Below are 17,494 nucleotides of genomic sequence, written 5' to 3' on the forward strand. Positions count from 1 at the left end.
ATTATTTATATATTCCCACCCTCCCGAAAAGAGCACATATTGACCTTAAACGTCGGGAGTTTCAACAAATTTAACCATCAACGTACGCGAGCAGCCATGCCCCGGATAAGGGCAGCCTATCTAGTCGGGACACGAGCTCACGACGTCTTGTTTGGCAGGCGAGGACTATGCCTTGCCGCCTTGGAGAAATGGACAAATATTAACTGCTGAGCCTTTTTTAACTGATAATTAAATATATTTATATTTTAGCGACAGTCAAGAAAAAATAAAAAGATATATGTATCACTAAATAGTAAAGGGTACTTTAAATAATTAGAATTGTGTGAAACATTTAAGTAATCCCTTCGTGTGTTAAAAATGGTGAAAATGCGCCTTCTTTACGTCCATCCAACTTAGGTCATGTCTACCGAATATCTCTGGTCTTATTGCTAAAGCGTGGTGATATTCATGGAGGATAGGAAATTTCAATTTTTCCCAGAGTTTGGCTCACAGGAAGTTATCTCGGGTTTTCCATGGGGTGGAAATTTTGTTGGGTACCGACGCAAGTCCACGATCTTTTCGTTGCAAAACGGTCTAATCTGAAGATGGTGGTTGGCTTAGCTTCCGAAAAGGTATCCCAGATAATGACCACTCGTTAGAAAACCCGAGAAATCTATATAATGATGGAAGGTTTGCATGAAGCGTTTTGCGAATCACTCCGGCCAAGCCCATGCCAAGGCCATGAAGGCCAATGCCCTTTCAATCTATAATCAAATCTCCCTCAAATAATCTCTTGCAAACCTATCTAAACTCTCCTCCCTTTTACCCGTTTTCTTACTCCCTTGTACTACCATTTGTAACCCCCTTCATGAGTAGTACTCGCTCCATTCGGAACCTTTGTCTCCATCAAAACTCTTCAAAAAGTTTTCTCTCCTCGCTCACTATGCCTAGTACCTAGTGGTTCCTTTTCCTCTCCGTCCGCTTTGCATTAGTAATTTTAAAATGGATGAAATCATTCTGCATCGAAGTAAGTGCTTTTCTGGTGTGTTTAAAGCTGCTTTGAAAAATGTTAAAATACTCGTTAAAACAGTAGAGTTAAAAGGCGTAATTCTGTAAACCGCGCATTCGCTTTTCTGGAGTCTTGAGTGGAATTAAAAGAGATGTGTATATCATGAGTAGGAGATGTTACTGGAGTGAAATTCTTTGGAGACGTACCGCCCCTTCTACCCCCTTCATCCTCACCCAACTCTGCTTCCGACGCCCACTACCACTTAAGGACTTCCCCATCCCCTCCGCTCCATGACATATCCCGAGAAACGTGCCCTCAATTTACGTCCTACGGACCCTTCTCTTCCTTTTATCGTCCCGGCTCCTTCTAATGTCTTGTCAGACACAGCGGGCATAATTGTGGAGGGGAATATAGTCGTACGTTCCGAGTAAAATGACAGAAACACTTGTCTCTTAACTATCTATAAAGTTTTGAACGACGCTAGCGATATCCCTAGCACGCTAGGATAGAAATTGCGATAGGTAGTTTGTAATATTAATTATTTTTGTGTTATTTTTATGTTTTCAGAGCATGTGTGCTATGCGTATATCCACTAAGTTGCACTTGTCATGGCTTTTCGAAGAATAAATACTCTTAAATACAATAAATCTGTAAAAAATCGATTTAAAAAGAGCAGGTTATGGCGTATATGATTTGGGGACCTAGTTTGGACCCTTAGATCTTATCGATCATAACAGTGGGAGGATTCGTTTAACGTCACTCTCCACTCTTTCTCCCTTCCACTAGTTCTTTAACACCAGCATAATTTTTCTCTTTTACATCCTCCTTCAGCACCTGCTCCATAGATATCACCCGAGGCCTTCATCTGCCGCTCATCCCTTCCACCTATACTTCAACGATTGTTTTCATCAGACCATCGTGTCTCTTGATTTAGCCAAATAATTTGTCCCGTATTCTTCTCAATGATTTTGAAAGACAAATAGGGTGGTTTCCTATTATTTTTTTATTGCCTAACTCGAAAGATTATTACTCCTGGAGTACGTATTTCACGCTTTTAGATTTTTAAATGACGATATCTATTTTTCGCGATTAAATGAAAAGTGAAAATTTTCTAGCGCGTGAAAACGGGACGCGTAAGTAATGTCGGAAAATCTCTCCGTGTGACGTATTTCTGGTTCCCGCTGCCGCCCTGTGAGGTGACCTTGAGGCGAGTTGAGCGCTGATACGACGCAGACTGCTAGCGGGTAGCTGAGTACCCTGCTGGCTGGTAGCGCTTGGCTTAAATAAGGTTTATTACTACCTTATCACGTGAAGAAAACTTTCCGACCTTAGCCAGTTTTAATAGGTGATTATTAAGACATGTTTCCCTGAGCTCTGCGCCTCATGCATGCATTGGTAACCTCAGACGACGTATAACTCCTATCTTCTCGTATAGAAACTAGGTCCCTGTGACGTCACGTGGAGTGGCATCGCATGGGCGCCAATCTGGCCCTTTTCAAATGAGGATAAAATTGGACCATTGCCATTCGTCTAAACCGGTATTTCTAAAACGAAATAATTTGTATATTATGAATACAGTAATGGTGGGTAACGAATCGCAATCAATGACTTTCGTTTTCTTTGATGAAGGAAACTACCCTACTTCATACTCTTCGTAAGACTACCATTGCGTTATTTGCATAGCGTTCATTAAATTAGGGATCTCGATCACATTTTTTCGTTCAAGAATCATAACAGGGCTTAAAAATATAGTTTTTTTAATCCATTTAAATTTTTCTGGGCTATTGCTGTAATCGGACGTTTTTGCCAATTAAGATTTTATTCAATCCCTCGGAAACGGTTACTCTATTAATTGGTAATCCGTTGTGATGCCTTGGTTCAGTTTTTTGGTGAAGTAGTTTGGATTCTTATTTTCTTCGCCTCCTCGTAGTTATTTGGATAGAATTTGAGGTTTCCATGTTGGCCTCCTCTTATGTTTTCTTTTTCCTCTTAAGACTACTTTCATACTCTGTAAGAATAGCATTTCGTTATTTGCTGAGTTCATCAAATTAGGTATCTTGATCACACTTGTTTACGGTCAAGCATCATAACTGGGCTTATAAATATAGTGTTTTATTTCTCCATTAAAATTTGCGGAGCTATTGCTGTTATTGGACTTTTTTTGCTAATGGGATATTTTTCGGTTTTATTCTATACTTCGAAAACGGTTACTCTACTGCAAGATAATCCCTTGTGAAGCCCGAGTTCAGTATTTTGGTTAAATAGTTTGAATACTTATTCTCAAGTAGTTGTCAATTTGTGTAGATTTGGATAAATGGAAAATGAAACGATAAACTTTGTAAGGTCCACTAAGGTATTTAAAAAAACAACACTCCCTGACGATGTAACCATGCTATGAAACCAGGGTATAATATGCTAAAAAATATATAAGTGGACCTTACGAAGTTTATTCTTTCATTTTCCATAATGGAAATGTTTCTCAGAGGTAAGCCTGAAATCACTAGATATAATTTGGATACAGTTGGGGATTTCAATTTTGCCTCAGCTTTTGTTTACTTCCACCTTTGGCGATTTAATTTTGTGTTCACTCTTCTTCCCTCCGTTGAGGCGAAGGGAAATCCCTGATTGGAGGCCACAGGGGAATGTTATGATGTGCGTGAAGTTGGCGTTTCGTCGGGGCGTAGCGAGGGAAGAGTGGTGGTGGTGAAAACCGTTATGGAAATTTAATTGCGAGATGGCCAGGTGCCCTAGTCGTTTCATGTGTGCAATGTGCCGGCTAAAACCCCGGCGTCCGTCCCGTTTTTAATTTGTTTGAACGGGGCAACCACGAGTTCGTCATAAATTCTCTCATTTTTTCCTTTGCCCGCCTCAGTAGCCGATCTCGCTCCACTGCGCACGTTGTTTGAGCGCTCGCGAGAAAACGAGGAAACAATTTGTCTCCCCTAGAACAAGTATTTAATTTATTTACAGCCCGTTATCGCACATTTTCATCGAACGTACGCAAATCCCCGTTAAGGCAAAAATTATGCTTAGTAAGACGTCGTCCTCAAGTGCTTACGATGTTTGTTATGTAATTCGTGGACAGTTATGGGTGTAATGCGCTCGAGTGGGTCCCTTTTAAGGGGTTGTATTTTAATTGATATAATTTCTCATCCGGTGTGTTTACTGCGTGTTGGAGAAATTCCTGTAAGGTTGTTCGAGAATGTGAGGAGGCAAGAGCACTCCCAGGACTTCGAAGCTAAGGATTTTTTAAATAATAATAATCAGAATTTCTGTAACGAATGGATTGTGGTAATTTTATCCTCTTATTTTAAAATCACTGCATGAAACAAGTGACTTAGTTCGCAGTCACGTGCTCGGGAGCAAAGTTATATACACCAAAGATGAAGTTCACTTTGAAAAAATATTTGACTTAGCTGGGATTCGAGCTCGGATCACCCTATTGCCGATTATGCGTGTTAGCAAGGTATAAAACCAAACCATCTTCTATGAGCGCACGTTTTTACCGAGAAATCGGAAATTGGGAGATCCGGGTTCGAATCCTGGCTAAGCCAAATATTTTTTCATTGCGAACTTCATTCTTGGTGTATGTAGCCTCCTATTTTTATGATTAATAATAATAATAGATACCTGTATCGGGCGAGGTTGAGCTTAATAAGTCCTCTCTTCCACCTAACCCTTAAAGTGAGTGTTCTTCAAGTGTTTTTCAAAGTAAATGATCAGCTGTTAAGAGCATCGAATTTAATGTTCATCCTTATTCGTACATTTATGTAAGACAGAGGAAACAAAGATTGGAGATAGAAAATCCTGTTCATGTACTCGATTTCTTCCTGTTGGTTATATGTATATTTTCATTCCCTCTCATAATCAGTGGATTGAGTGAAAGTGAAACCTTTTTACGGAGGCTGGAGGGCGTGAGTAGTGGGTTACCAAAGGGCTCCAAATAATGGATTGAAACTCACAATCATCCACCGTTGAAGAATTGTGTTAGATACCGATTAATTTTTGTCTCCTTTATCATTGATTAATTAAATTCATAATATAGCTCTCCGAGTAATATTGTTCATCGGAAATTGAAAGTGAATTTAGGAGACTTGAATAAACTATGCATGGAGTTATGAAACTCTAGGTTTTCCTAAGTATTACTCTCTAACACGAAGCTAGTTTGAATGTAGATCTTCATTTCTAAGGGTACACACTCCAGATACTGTATTCTACGAAGCTGAGTCAACAATTGATGAAATCGCAACAATGATTTGAGAAAATTATAGCAAACCTCTTCAAGTTCCTTCGCACCAACATGAATGAGCATTCTATGTCTTGCTCGTTCAGTCGGATGAATGACAGAGGAACCCCTTGTAACGAGGCTGGAGTGTGGGCAAGGGTCTCCCCCCTCCTGGACGGCCCTGGATTTTTTTCCTTAACTCTATCTGCTTGTGCACCCTCTCCCAAATTACAACGCCCGCGAAGCCTGGGCACCCCCCGCCATCCACCTCCTCTCGAGTGGAGCGTACACACCCTCTTGTTCGACCCCCTTATCTCTCCCCCGTTTCGCCCAAGAACTTCCTCAGCACCCTTCTCCACCCTCTCTATATTCATCCGCGTGATGCACACACTGACGTCCTTTTAAAAGCGCGCGTTATAAGGGCCCTCATGCCTCCTTCCCTAATGCCCCCTTCTCCTCCTGCCCTCGCCTCCGTGAAGAGGGAAGAATGGGACCCTTATGATTTGAGTCTCCAATTACTTATACTGCCCGTGTCTGACTCCTTCTCGTGGGAGCGTACCCGGGTGTGTTTCTGCGTTGTCTCCCAAGATTCGGGTTCAAGGCCCTTACTTCTTGGTGACACGAGGTAGAGCGTGGCAAAAAAATTTAACGTCGTCCTTGTTTGTATTTTGTGAATACACTTATTATTGAAGCATAATAATAGGAATGATAGCAATATGTCGGTCAGGTCGTTATTAAAGCTTGATATCGTTTTGTATTGGTGATGTTAGAGCTAAACCCAAGACTAAGCCTCAGGGTTTTGAGAAAATATTAGAGCCTTCAATGGATTTTACCTTTTGGAAAAAAAATATTGCTAACAATACGTGGTGAAGACAATTTGCTGTTGTATTGGAATGTTAGCCGCGCCCTCCTAGACTTTGGATTGTTTATATTTCATAAGGGTATCATAAATGCAAAGGAACTTGTTATTTTTCATCATGCAAATGCATTATCTTTTGTTTCAAAGTATGAATACGTTGAAAGCCGACGTTACTACAACCACACCTGCCTGTCTTCTGCGGCGTTCAATGTAATGATTGAGGAAGCTCTCAAGATCTTGGCCTAGATAAAGTTCACCCGGCGGATCTCCCGAGAAGAACTCATCAATGCAATTTAAGATAACGCGAGTGATTTAAGACATGCTACCACTGTTCCCCTGGTTAACTCATTGCTGATTATCTGTTTTCCGCACTATTTTCCCTCTCTGGAAATCCTTCCATTATCTTCGGCATCGTTAAAATTTCTCGTTTAATTCCTTTCTCAGCTTGAGCGTACCTGTAGTACTGAAATGGCTCTTGCATATATATACTCTGGGGCTTTGTTATCATATTCTACCCACGTTGTTGGATGGGATTACCGCAATATTTCGCTCAGGCGAAATTCCAGGAATTCGTCCCCACCACGAAAAAAAAGGGGATTACAGGTCGCAGCCTTACTTGATTTACGCTTTTTTATCGGTTTTCAAATATTTCTGCACCGCATCGATGGTGGCGAAGCGGTCCATTTATTTTAGTTATTTACAACGGAGTATTTTCATTCTAGAGGAATAGAATTGAAAAATCATGAGTACAATTGATTAAATCCTCAAGAATATAAATTCATGTTCACTACCTTAATTATAGATTTATATTATCCGTGAAAATCGGATCGTTCATTTGTCAGCGACACCGATTGGCGACTTTTGTAGACCCATTAAAATGCGCGAAGGGTGACGTCTTATCAGGTGAGAAACTGGGGAATCTTATATTGTGATCACGATTATTACAAAAGAGGATCCTCTTCATTGCATCTAAATGTGTCAACCACCGCGCATTTAAATGTGTTTACAAAAGTCTCCACTCGCATCGGTATCGGGGAAATAAGGTATAATTAGGGGTGTTAACTGAAATATGTATTCATAGTGATATGATCCCTCATATTCACAACTTTTCAATGCTCTTCCTCGCCATTATTAGCGTAATCTTCTCTTTCCTTGAGTAATCTGCAGAACCTCAGGCTTAAAACGGTCATCAACTTTCTACACAATATCTTAAACTTGACTTCTGACTGCCCTGAACTCCTCTCTCTGTTGAATTTTAGAACACCGTCTCGTTCCATCCGCTCGCTCTCCCTACTCCATTTGCTTATTCCCAGAATCTTTCTGACCAAGCGCTCACCTTTATATCGCCTCTCCTCCCTTCTAAATTCGCTCCCTCCTTTCATCGAACCTTTTTACCCGTCATGCAAAAAATTCACCGCACAAGCTCTGTCCCATCTGTCTGCCAATTGAATGTTTTACTTTCCCTTTTGGTTAATTCTTTGTTTGTTTTTATGATGTTATTGTATTGTTTTTAATTCATGTTATTGTTAAAAAAATCATTGTAAATTGGCTTCAAGGCTGTATGTGAAAAATTACTAAAATAAATAAATAAATGAATAAAATAAATAAATTAATTAATAAAATAAATTATCCTACAAAATATCGAAAAAAGTGGATCGCAATGCACTCGTCACCGCGCCGAGGATATTTTTGAAAACCGATTAAAATGCTACAGAAATGACAACAGAAATCGGCCTTTTATGGAATGGAATCGGGCCTGCTCAATGCAGTCCCCTTGGTTGTGATATTCGTGCGAAAAACTATCATGGTTTCCAGTAGAGAGAGTCGGCTGGCTACCTTGGCTTGAATGAGTAAATGTATAGCTCGATGTCACGGGGAAGATGGGATTCGGCCACGAGGTTTCAAGCCGCCGTTGTCGAGCGGCTGCTGTAAATAAAAAAGGTGGAAAAATTAGGTGTGACCTCGAAAAACTTTCCTTTGTTTTCTTTTCGCCGTCCCGCGCGTGGGAAATGCGTGCTAACCCGTTCCGTCTGCCGCGGGGCCGGGATAAAATAAGCATCTCACGTGTGTGGTTTTGCGCCGGGCGTGAAACGCTGCGTGTTTTTCGTAGTGCGTCATCCCGGAGTGAGCCTTCTTAGTGCGTACTATGGAACCAAGTGGTATGTCATTCTTAGGAGGCGACCGAAAGCTGAGGTCATTTGCGCCATGAGGGATGGGTAATGAAGGAAGATTGAGAGAAACCCGGCGTTCGCATTAGCATGCTCTTAACTGAAGGCGCCAAGGGGGCCATAGCTTGGCGTCCTATCCGACGGACGGAGTGTTGTGCTCGTAATATTCTCAACACAGCATTCAAAACGGGATTAGACAGTCTCTGATAATTCTCTGCCTCCGCCGGGATTTAAATCCGAGCCCACGGGGTCGGAAGCCAACACACTAGCCACGACACTACCCGATCCCTTGTGGACTCAAACACGGGATAGTTGGTAACTATAGAAGGCTAATTAGTAGTAGTTACGTCAGGCCATATCACTCCCGCTTGACCGATCTTTGTTCGTGACTCGTTAAAACTTACGTATACGTCTACATATTACCCTGCAAGGCACCCACTGAGGTGTTTGGCAGGGGGTGAAGGATCACCAATATCCATCCCGCACAACTCCATCCTTGGGGATTAAAGTTTACTTCCACTAACATGCACGACGCAACGTACGCCACATTTGACGTATAAGCTATGGGATCAATCAATATTCTACTGAAGACAATCTGTTTATGAAGTTAAAGCATGCAAAACACGCTGTAGTCTTAACAGGGCCATCACTGTGGACGATAGTAAACATTGTCTTGCACGTTATTTTTTTTAAATTTTAACTTATTAATTTCTCTGGTCTAAATTTTCAATATGCGACACAGAGATAAATGTTACCAAGGGCATTCGATGTGCAGCCTTGAATTTTCAAGTTGATGGCGCAAGTTTAAAAAAAAATCCACGAAAGAAGGCAATGTAACCAGTTACGAGTAAGTGGTGTTTCCTTTAAATGATATTCCGTCAAGAATGAACATTTCACAACAAATAATTTTCACCCGTTAAAAAAGTTTTGCTCTCATCGATTGAATTAGTTGATCAGTTGAGATGTTTAAAAGTTAGTCGAATGCACATAGAATGAGGAAAATTTAAGTGTCATATATCAATGATAAAACTTTATCAAGCCTTTTTGGCACCACTGACCGCAACGTCAATTTCATGTAGCTAAAGTAATTTGATTTAATCTCCCACATGCATTTCTTAATGGCTCAAAACGAAGTATGGTGATGTGCCTGTATTTTAATTTTATCATGAATATTTTAGAACGAAATTAGCATCAATATTAATAAAATACAGTATTGCAATATTTTTTGTCAGAAAGATATTGATATTTCCTAGATGAAATCAACCTAGATAAGCATTACCTTAGCGTTCAGTTCCCCACATCCCATTCTCTTCTCTTTCTCTCGCGTCTTTTCCGATGTGGCGGATGATTCTATTCGCCTATTTTAGGTCAACGATCCTAGTTTTATGGTGGGGAAAGCCGTCCAAAGCTATCCATTTGGAGGTCGCAGGTGTCCGTGCTCGCTTAAGGTGAGGGTCAATAGTACGAGGCCTGACCATGAAATAACCACTCTGGGGCAATATAAAAGGATCGCTTAAGGTTTCATTAACAATTTCGTATTTTATACGCATCTAAATCTGACTTTTATAATTATGGAGATAAGACCAGATAATAGTTGGTGGGATACAAAATACTTTTGTAACAAAGATGTACAAGTGAATCACTGAATCTATATATACAAACTCATCAACCCCGAGTTTCTATGTTAATTTGAGTTTAAATTAAGGCTATTATTATTTCATGACTCTAACGCCTAGTGATATAACTCCAACCTGAGTATGTTTTGGTGAGGATAGAGCTCATCCCCAAAAAAGGTACAGGCGTATGTCTTTCTTCGAATTCAGGGTAGTCCCTTTCCCTGGATGACCTCGCATCTATAGGATTTTGGTCGGGTTTTCCAAAGGATTCACCAGTAGATTTGAAACCGGTATCGATTAAATGTGCTAGTTAATTCTTACGTATATAGGAAATTGCTTTTTCCAGCCTTTCCCACTCTATGAGTTTCAAAAATGTTGGTTTGAGTCGCTGCTAAAATGCTGTGGTTCCTGTCAAGTATACATATATGTGAACATCCTCTTCTCGAAGTCACGACAATCCAAGCTGCCACTCTGTGAAAGAGGCTAATCTGGGAGAATTACTCACCCCGCAGATAATACAAAAGGATTTCCTGTGAGGAAGGGGAGTACAGAACAATTTTAATCAAGTATGAATGAACCGGAAAGACTAGTGGTATCATCTGAGTATTAATTCATAATTAAGTGAAGGCAGTGAATGGCACGGCTAGTAAGTGTCGAACATATCGTGTACGTACGTCGTCGCGTATGAACAAAATGAATTCCAATTCCCATCCAATAAATTCCATTCTCTGTGCGAAGCGCTCTCATGTTTGCCACCGGGCCTGGGACTGGAATGCTGAAGGTGGCAGTTCCAAGAGTTTTTCACTCAATCTATTCACCGGGAAAGCATCCAATTTTTCAAAAATTCTCCTCTTCTTGATATGCGCCCTTATATCCATTCGATTGATGGAAATAAATTATGTTTTTAATTTTGATGTTGACAATTTTAATTTGGAATCATTGAAAAATTAAATGTGCCAATTTGCTTATCATTGTAATTTTAGTTCAAGTAGTCTAATAGCCGTAAAAAAAAGCAAGGTGGCATCAACAGTATGCCATATCACTCGGGGAACTTAAAAATAATTGCCAAGAAATATTATTTTTAGGTAGTATTTTGCTGTGCCAATGTTAAGTGTTCATTGTTGATAGAAGCTATTGCTGGTTACTAGGTTCGTCTTCCAAAAGAGATTTTCTCTTTTGATAATGAAAGCGTCTACATTTTGTAATTCCAGTTATTGTATAATTTCTTTTCATGAATGCAGGAAGGGTGTTATGCATAAATATGTTACAGCTGTATGCTGTGTATTCAGCAGAATATTTGTTGGAAAAATTAGAAAATGATCAAGTTCCTCCATGATGTTCTCTTAATGTAGTGACTATTTTCGCTAATCATTTTTTGTGTTTTTTTTATCTTTTTTGTGAAGTAATTAAATTTCTCTCATTTATTTCTAGGTAAGTGTAATCCATGGGCCTTCTCTTGTGACTGGGGTTTCCTCCGGTACAAATCATGTGTAATCTGTGAGTAAAAGCAGCGATGCCTATTCTGTAAATTAGCATTTTATTTTAGGCATCATTTTTAATAATTTGAATCATTCTTTTACTATGATTTAAATGAGAATTTTTTTACTGCTTCGAATTAAATTTGGAAGGAGGGACAAACCGGGGTGAAAAATACTTTTAATGATGCATATAATAATATGTATCAGTGATCACGATGCGGGTCATCATGGGTTCTAAGTGAATCAGCTGTTTTAAATGGAGAGGATTATATTCAACATTAGTGGGGACATTTATTGAATACATTTTCGCATTATACCGTTGGCTTTCTTCCAAATTCAATACTATCAATAAGATTTTTGTATCACTTTGTTGGGTCTACTGTAGAGTACCTCATTCCAGGGCCCAGGTTACATTGCTTGAAAGCATCATCACGCTCACTTATAAGTTTCTTAATTCGTGGTACAAAGTTTCCTAATTTTATACCCTGGAATCAGTGTTTGTATTAAACATACGATTTATTGCATTGGATTCTCCATCCCTATTTTTGTTAGTTATAGTGGTCTTATAAAAACTATATCGATATGCAATGAAGGTAGTTATTATTCGAAGTAAAGAATTATACGTTTCGGAAAGGCATTTCAGGCGAATTTCTCAATATTTGTGTGAGAATGTAGATCGTAAAGTTTCTTCTTTGAGAGGCGTCATTATCTGCCATCGGAGATCGACTGTGCGGATGTTGCGAAATACTGTCCTGAGCATTTTTCCAGATCCAATGGTATGTGAATCACTGATTCACGGTCTCGAGTTTCGCAATAATCCCGATTCTTAACGCGTTCTCCATATTCCGTCCTGCGTTCCTTGGGGTTTGCTCCAGAGCTGACTTAAATCGGCAGTGCGCGAAAATTATCTTCTTCTAAAATATCATCAAAAATACGCAAAACTTACCTGGAAGTAAAGGAAATAAATTTAATTAGTTCAAGAACAAGATAGTGAATAAGCAAAAAAATGATAAGCGAATAATATTCACTACACTAAATGAACAGCATTTAGGAACTCGACCATTTTTTTCTACAAATATTCTCCTGAGTACACATATATATTGAAGTCGAAGAGTATCAATCTGATTCCAGTGCATTTATGTAGTGCCGAGGAAACGGAAAGGATTTTACTCTTGAGGACTTGAATTTATGAGTTTTCGGGGGGTTGCATTCAAATATATTGTCGAACATTAGCGCAAGCTATGATTCGATATGAGTACTGTTAGCATAGTATGTTATTATGCGTTTTTCTTCTAAATTTGTTGCGTATTTTAAACTGTTGCCCGATAGGGAAACTTCCTTGTTTTTCTTTGCGCTTGTCCTTTCTGGCAGTTCTCGCGTCCCCACGTCAAGCTATAGAAATTTTTGGAATTTTAAATGGCATGTTAAATAGTACACAATTTGTGAACAAAACCCCATCCTTTTGTTCCGCAGTCGGCGATTTAAAATTTGAATTGCATATTTTGATATTGAAATGATATTTACTTCTTTTCACATGAAGCATCGTAAAGAGGGCGCAATAGCTATCACTCTCCCTCGACCGGTCTTTTTTGTAGTGTTTTTTTATGGTGTATTACTTATTTGATGTTTTTGCTATCACCTCGAATTTTTCAAGGTTGATAGTGTGTATCTTTTAGAGCCTTAATTGTCATATTTAAGATCCGGGTTAATACTGCTCTGGGCTTATCAAATACACCCAGAAAATTTTTAAATGATGGCGTAATTGTTTTGCGATTGATACGTTGGCCTACTCTTAAGAGATGGCATCACTTCCTCTTGACCGTTCTTTTTAGTGCCGCATTAATTATTTTAACTGGCGAAAATAATGGTACGAACTTCTCAGATGTTGATTCTCGATGTCTTAGATTCAGGAAATTTTTGTTTGAGCCTATTTTGTGCACGCAGAGCATTGCCAGATGATCACAGGAGCTGAAAATAACTATTGAAATTAAATGCAATTGCAATTTTTCACAATTATATAATGAGTACGAGTTTCGGCTAACACAGAGCCATCATCTGTTAAGTACAAGAATCTTTTAGCCGAATTGCGTCGTACGCATTAAATAAATGTGGAAAATTGAAAATACCTTTCATTTCAATGTATGGAACTTCCGCTATATCTCTCTAGAATGGGTTGAACTCACTTAAAAGGACTAATTATTCACAATAGAGACGAAGTACACTTGGTCGAAGGGAAGTGATACGTCGGCAATTTTTTTTAGTGTTCTTTTGCCAATTGTGGTTGTTGTTGCGGTCTTGATGTTCGAGGTATCGAGGAATCGTGACATGGTAAAGCAGCCATGAAAGGCATTGCTTTGTGTTTGTGGGCCGGCGTCAGGGTCGTTCCGCCACCCTGGCTGTGGCGTCGATCGGAATCTCAGCCGAGGTGCTTGAAGTCAAGATGATGTGCGCCTCCGTCTGAGTTATGGCATCCCTTCGATTGCTCACTCGGATTCGATGCGTGAAAAGGCGCCTTGTTCACGCAGCGGGACAGATGTACGCCGTGTCTTCTCATCGTACGTGCGTCATCGGTGTGCTCGCCAACGTTGTGACCCGTGCTGAGGGAGGTATCCCTCGAAACGAAGTAGTATTTTTTCTTGCGTGAGCATCTCACTTGTGCCATTTTTTGATAAAGCTCGTTATATATACTGTCGTAAAAATAAAGCTTTCCACCCTATGTTTTTATTTATATTTATTTGTATCACCCGGAAAATAGCTTTATTTGGCATTTACATCGGGGGCAGGGGGCTACAACAAACAAAAATGGATCACCACAAATAGCCATGCCCTGGTTAGGGGTAACCTACTCAGGTGGGACTCGAACCCTCGACCTTCAGTTTGGCTGGTAATGACTGTATCCCGCCGCGGGGCGGGCGCGCCGCTACCGAGGGCGGTGAATACTTTTTAGAAATACATATTAATTTCGTACATTTTTTTAATTTCATAGCAAATTACAAATGATCTTATGGCTCTTTTTATCTAAAATTGTTAAAAAAATGAATTCGGTTTATTGTGCTATTGTTGTAGATACTTTTAAAAGTCCGCATATTCACATAAGGTTCTAATTGGGATGCTTGTGTATGCAGAGAAAAAATTACTGTCCTTACGAATTATAATGTTATTTCTCCACAAAAATTATCGCTATAAGGAGCGTTTTAACCTTTTGGTTAATATAAAAATAAATTATAGACACCTCGATGCGCTTCTAATTAGCATGCCTTTAAGAAAATTTATGATTAAGCATGAAGTCAAACTAAGTTTGCGGAATGAAAATGGCATTGCAATTTTGTCAAATTGTTGGTGTGTTATGTTTTGTCCTCATTGATTTTGTGTGCTAACTTTGAAACTGGAGAACAATGGAAGTCACGTCCTCGAATTAATCCTAACCCTACAATGACTTTTGGTGTGCACATTCACTTAAAAATTCCTGGCACTCTTGCGGCGTTGCATCAATTTTTTTCTCCTTGGCAAGGTGATAATGGGCAAGCGCAAAAAGGCCGGCCATTCATTGCGGCGAGTCTGTGAATGCCCAGGCACCGATCCAAAACTGCGTCCGGCCTCGTCCTTTGGGGACAAATAGGTCACTTGGTCGATAACCACGCGTTCAAACGCTTCTAGCAACGGTTGTAAGTAAGATTTCTTGAATTGCAATTTTTTAATATGCAATTATTTCCGGAATTAATCGATACTTGTATGGAAACCAGGGTTCCCACTCAACCGTGAAAACCTTAAAACCGAGAATAAGCCGTGAATTTCGTCTACCGTGAAAAAAACTTGGAAATAGCCGTGAAATTCGTCGTAAAACCTTAAAAACTTCTCCAACTTGATTTTAGATCTACGATTGACGGACCAAAAGAAAAATTGGTTAGTCACTCGCAGATACTGTCCACGCATTTATCTGCATACGTATATTCGAAGCGCAAATATTGGTCCGTGTGTCATGACGACACACAGACCTTAAGGCTGTGATTGGACGACCTTTAACCATAGTGATCATTAACCCTGGCGAGAAATCAGACACGTCTTCACTTCCCTTTCACCCTCCATTTTCTCACTCACAACCTTCAGCCGGCCCTAAATTTTGCTATCGATAGGCGACGTCATAAGAACACTTTCATTGCTGCGTTTTGCATTCCCGGCGTTTATCGCATTAGCTATATTTTTAGTTAGCGAGCGGCCAGTGATTTTTATGTGATCTTTTTATGTGATTTCTTCCTAAAATGGCAGACCGTGAATTTGACGCAATTTAGACCGTGAAAACCTGGGGAAAACCGTGAATTTTATCATTTAGTTAGAGTGGGAACCCTGGGAAACACAATACCAAGTCTAATCTGTTGTATAGGTCGGGAAATGAGCAGAATCAAACGTTAATGTGGTCAATCACTCAAGGAAATCAACTAGAGTCTGGTTTTACTCAATCATTTTTTAAAGAAAATCTTGCGGCTTGTATGAGTTGAGTTTCTTACCAGCTGATTGCAAAAATCAATACTGTTCAATGTAGAGCGCTTAGGATGTGATACGCTGTTTCGATAAGAAGGGTAGCATTCCCACGATTTTTAATAAGCTATGGTGCTGGAAATTTTTTTTTATCGAATAGAAATATATAATCTGAACTAATTGAGCTCAATTCGACCTGGTTTAATCACAGAATCAGTGAAAAGAAACACTACGCATGTGGCATCTCTGTTTTTGAGTGTACCTTTGCATGGTTAAACTAATTTTCATTCATAACAATCTGTAAGTATTTTAGCTTTCTATATTATGTAGTTATTTTTTCTTCTGTCTTTTGTTGGTATATGGAGTGTTTCTTAAAGACTGTGCTAGTTCACATCTCTTGCACGCTTGTGACCTTGCTGTGGTAAATTTTCGCGTGACAATGATGTTCACATGTACCATACTGCGTGTTGGTGATAACTCTCCACTTTTCAAACACCTCTGAGGTGGATCGCAGGATGTAATGTACATGCAGATGTCTGTTTTAAACTATAAAGTCAAAGTTTGAAGCTTTTATGAGGTGGAAATTTGTTGTATTGTGTATAAAATTATGAACTTAGTTACTTGCACAAGGTTTTATTTATAAACTGCAATATTAATTTTAAATTAAATATTGTGGAAGTGGCTACGTTTGTTCTTTTATGCCTGCTTAGGCATTCTATTTTGAACGTTACAAGTATCGTCTCATTTAAGCCGCGCGTCAAGCGAGGTCGACTCTCGCTCGGATTTCAGCCCATATCGACAAGATCACGCGACGTAAGAAGGCGGGAGAGAAATCTCCCTCTGGGTGAGAGGGGATAGCATAGGGGTGCTGGCTGTCTCGACGCCTCGGCGCCTGGTTGCCTGCCGCTGGCCTCGGATACAGGCGAGCAGCGATCTTATTCAGCGATGAGTTAGACGTGTCGGTGGGAGATGGTGGTATTGGGAAGCTCACGCTATGTGGGTGGAGACAAAGAATGGAGAGGAACTATCCCGGGGCAAGAGGAGAGAGGTGTAGTTGTAATACATGGACACTGATGTAGATCTATTTTACGTCGTTATCAGTACATCTACGTCTACACGGTACTCTGCGAGACACCTCTAGGGTGTCTGGCAGAGGGAAGGTAAAAAAATTAGTATTCGTTTATTTATTAAATGTAGAACCTAAAAAATTCGAGGAATCAAGCGAGATGGAGTGGAATTGATTCATAATGAAACATGACTTAAAGTACCTTGAAAATGATGTAGTAACATCGAAACTCGAGTCGAATTAAATTTATTTTGTGGAAAATTGCAAGTCATGTTTCATTAAAAATGTAGAGCACATAAATATCCATTTATTTAGTCCCCCTGATTTGAATAATTGAAATTTGGAATAAATGAAAATTCTACAGTAGTTAAGTAGGTGACTGAAAGCAGTGGCGCAGCGAGGAGGGGTTTTGGGGGATAAAACCCCCTCAGAACTCAGATAAATTTTAAAATTCAATCCATTTCACTTCATTGGATTAATAATACTTGTAGAATAGTGTAATAATTAATAAAATATCCCTCATTAAGCCTTAAAACTCACCATTTTGAACAATTTTTCATAAAAATTTTCGGGGGTAGGGCACTCGCACCTCCCGTATTCCATACCCACCAGTATTAG

General features: G+C 39.6%; 1 protein-coding gene across 6 annotated transcripts in view; it reads left to right on the forward strand.

Moving 5' to 3' along the window:
* The window catches only part of LOC124166043 (formin-binding protein 1-like), a 300,513-nt gene that overhangs the window by 94,120 nt on the left and 188,899 nt on the right, over window positions 1-17,494 (forward strand). The window lies entirely within an intron of this gene.

This window comes from Ischnura elegans, chromosome 9, assembly GCF_921293095.1.
Source record: "Ischnura elegans chromosome 9, ioIscEleg1.1, whole genome shotgun sequence".
Lineage (NCBI taxonomy): Eukaryota > Metazoa > Arthropoda > Insecta > Odonata > Coenagrionidae > Ischnura > Ischnura elegans.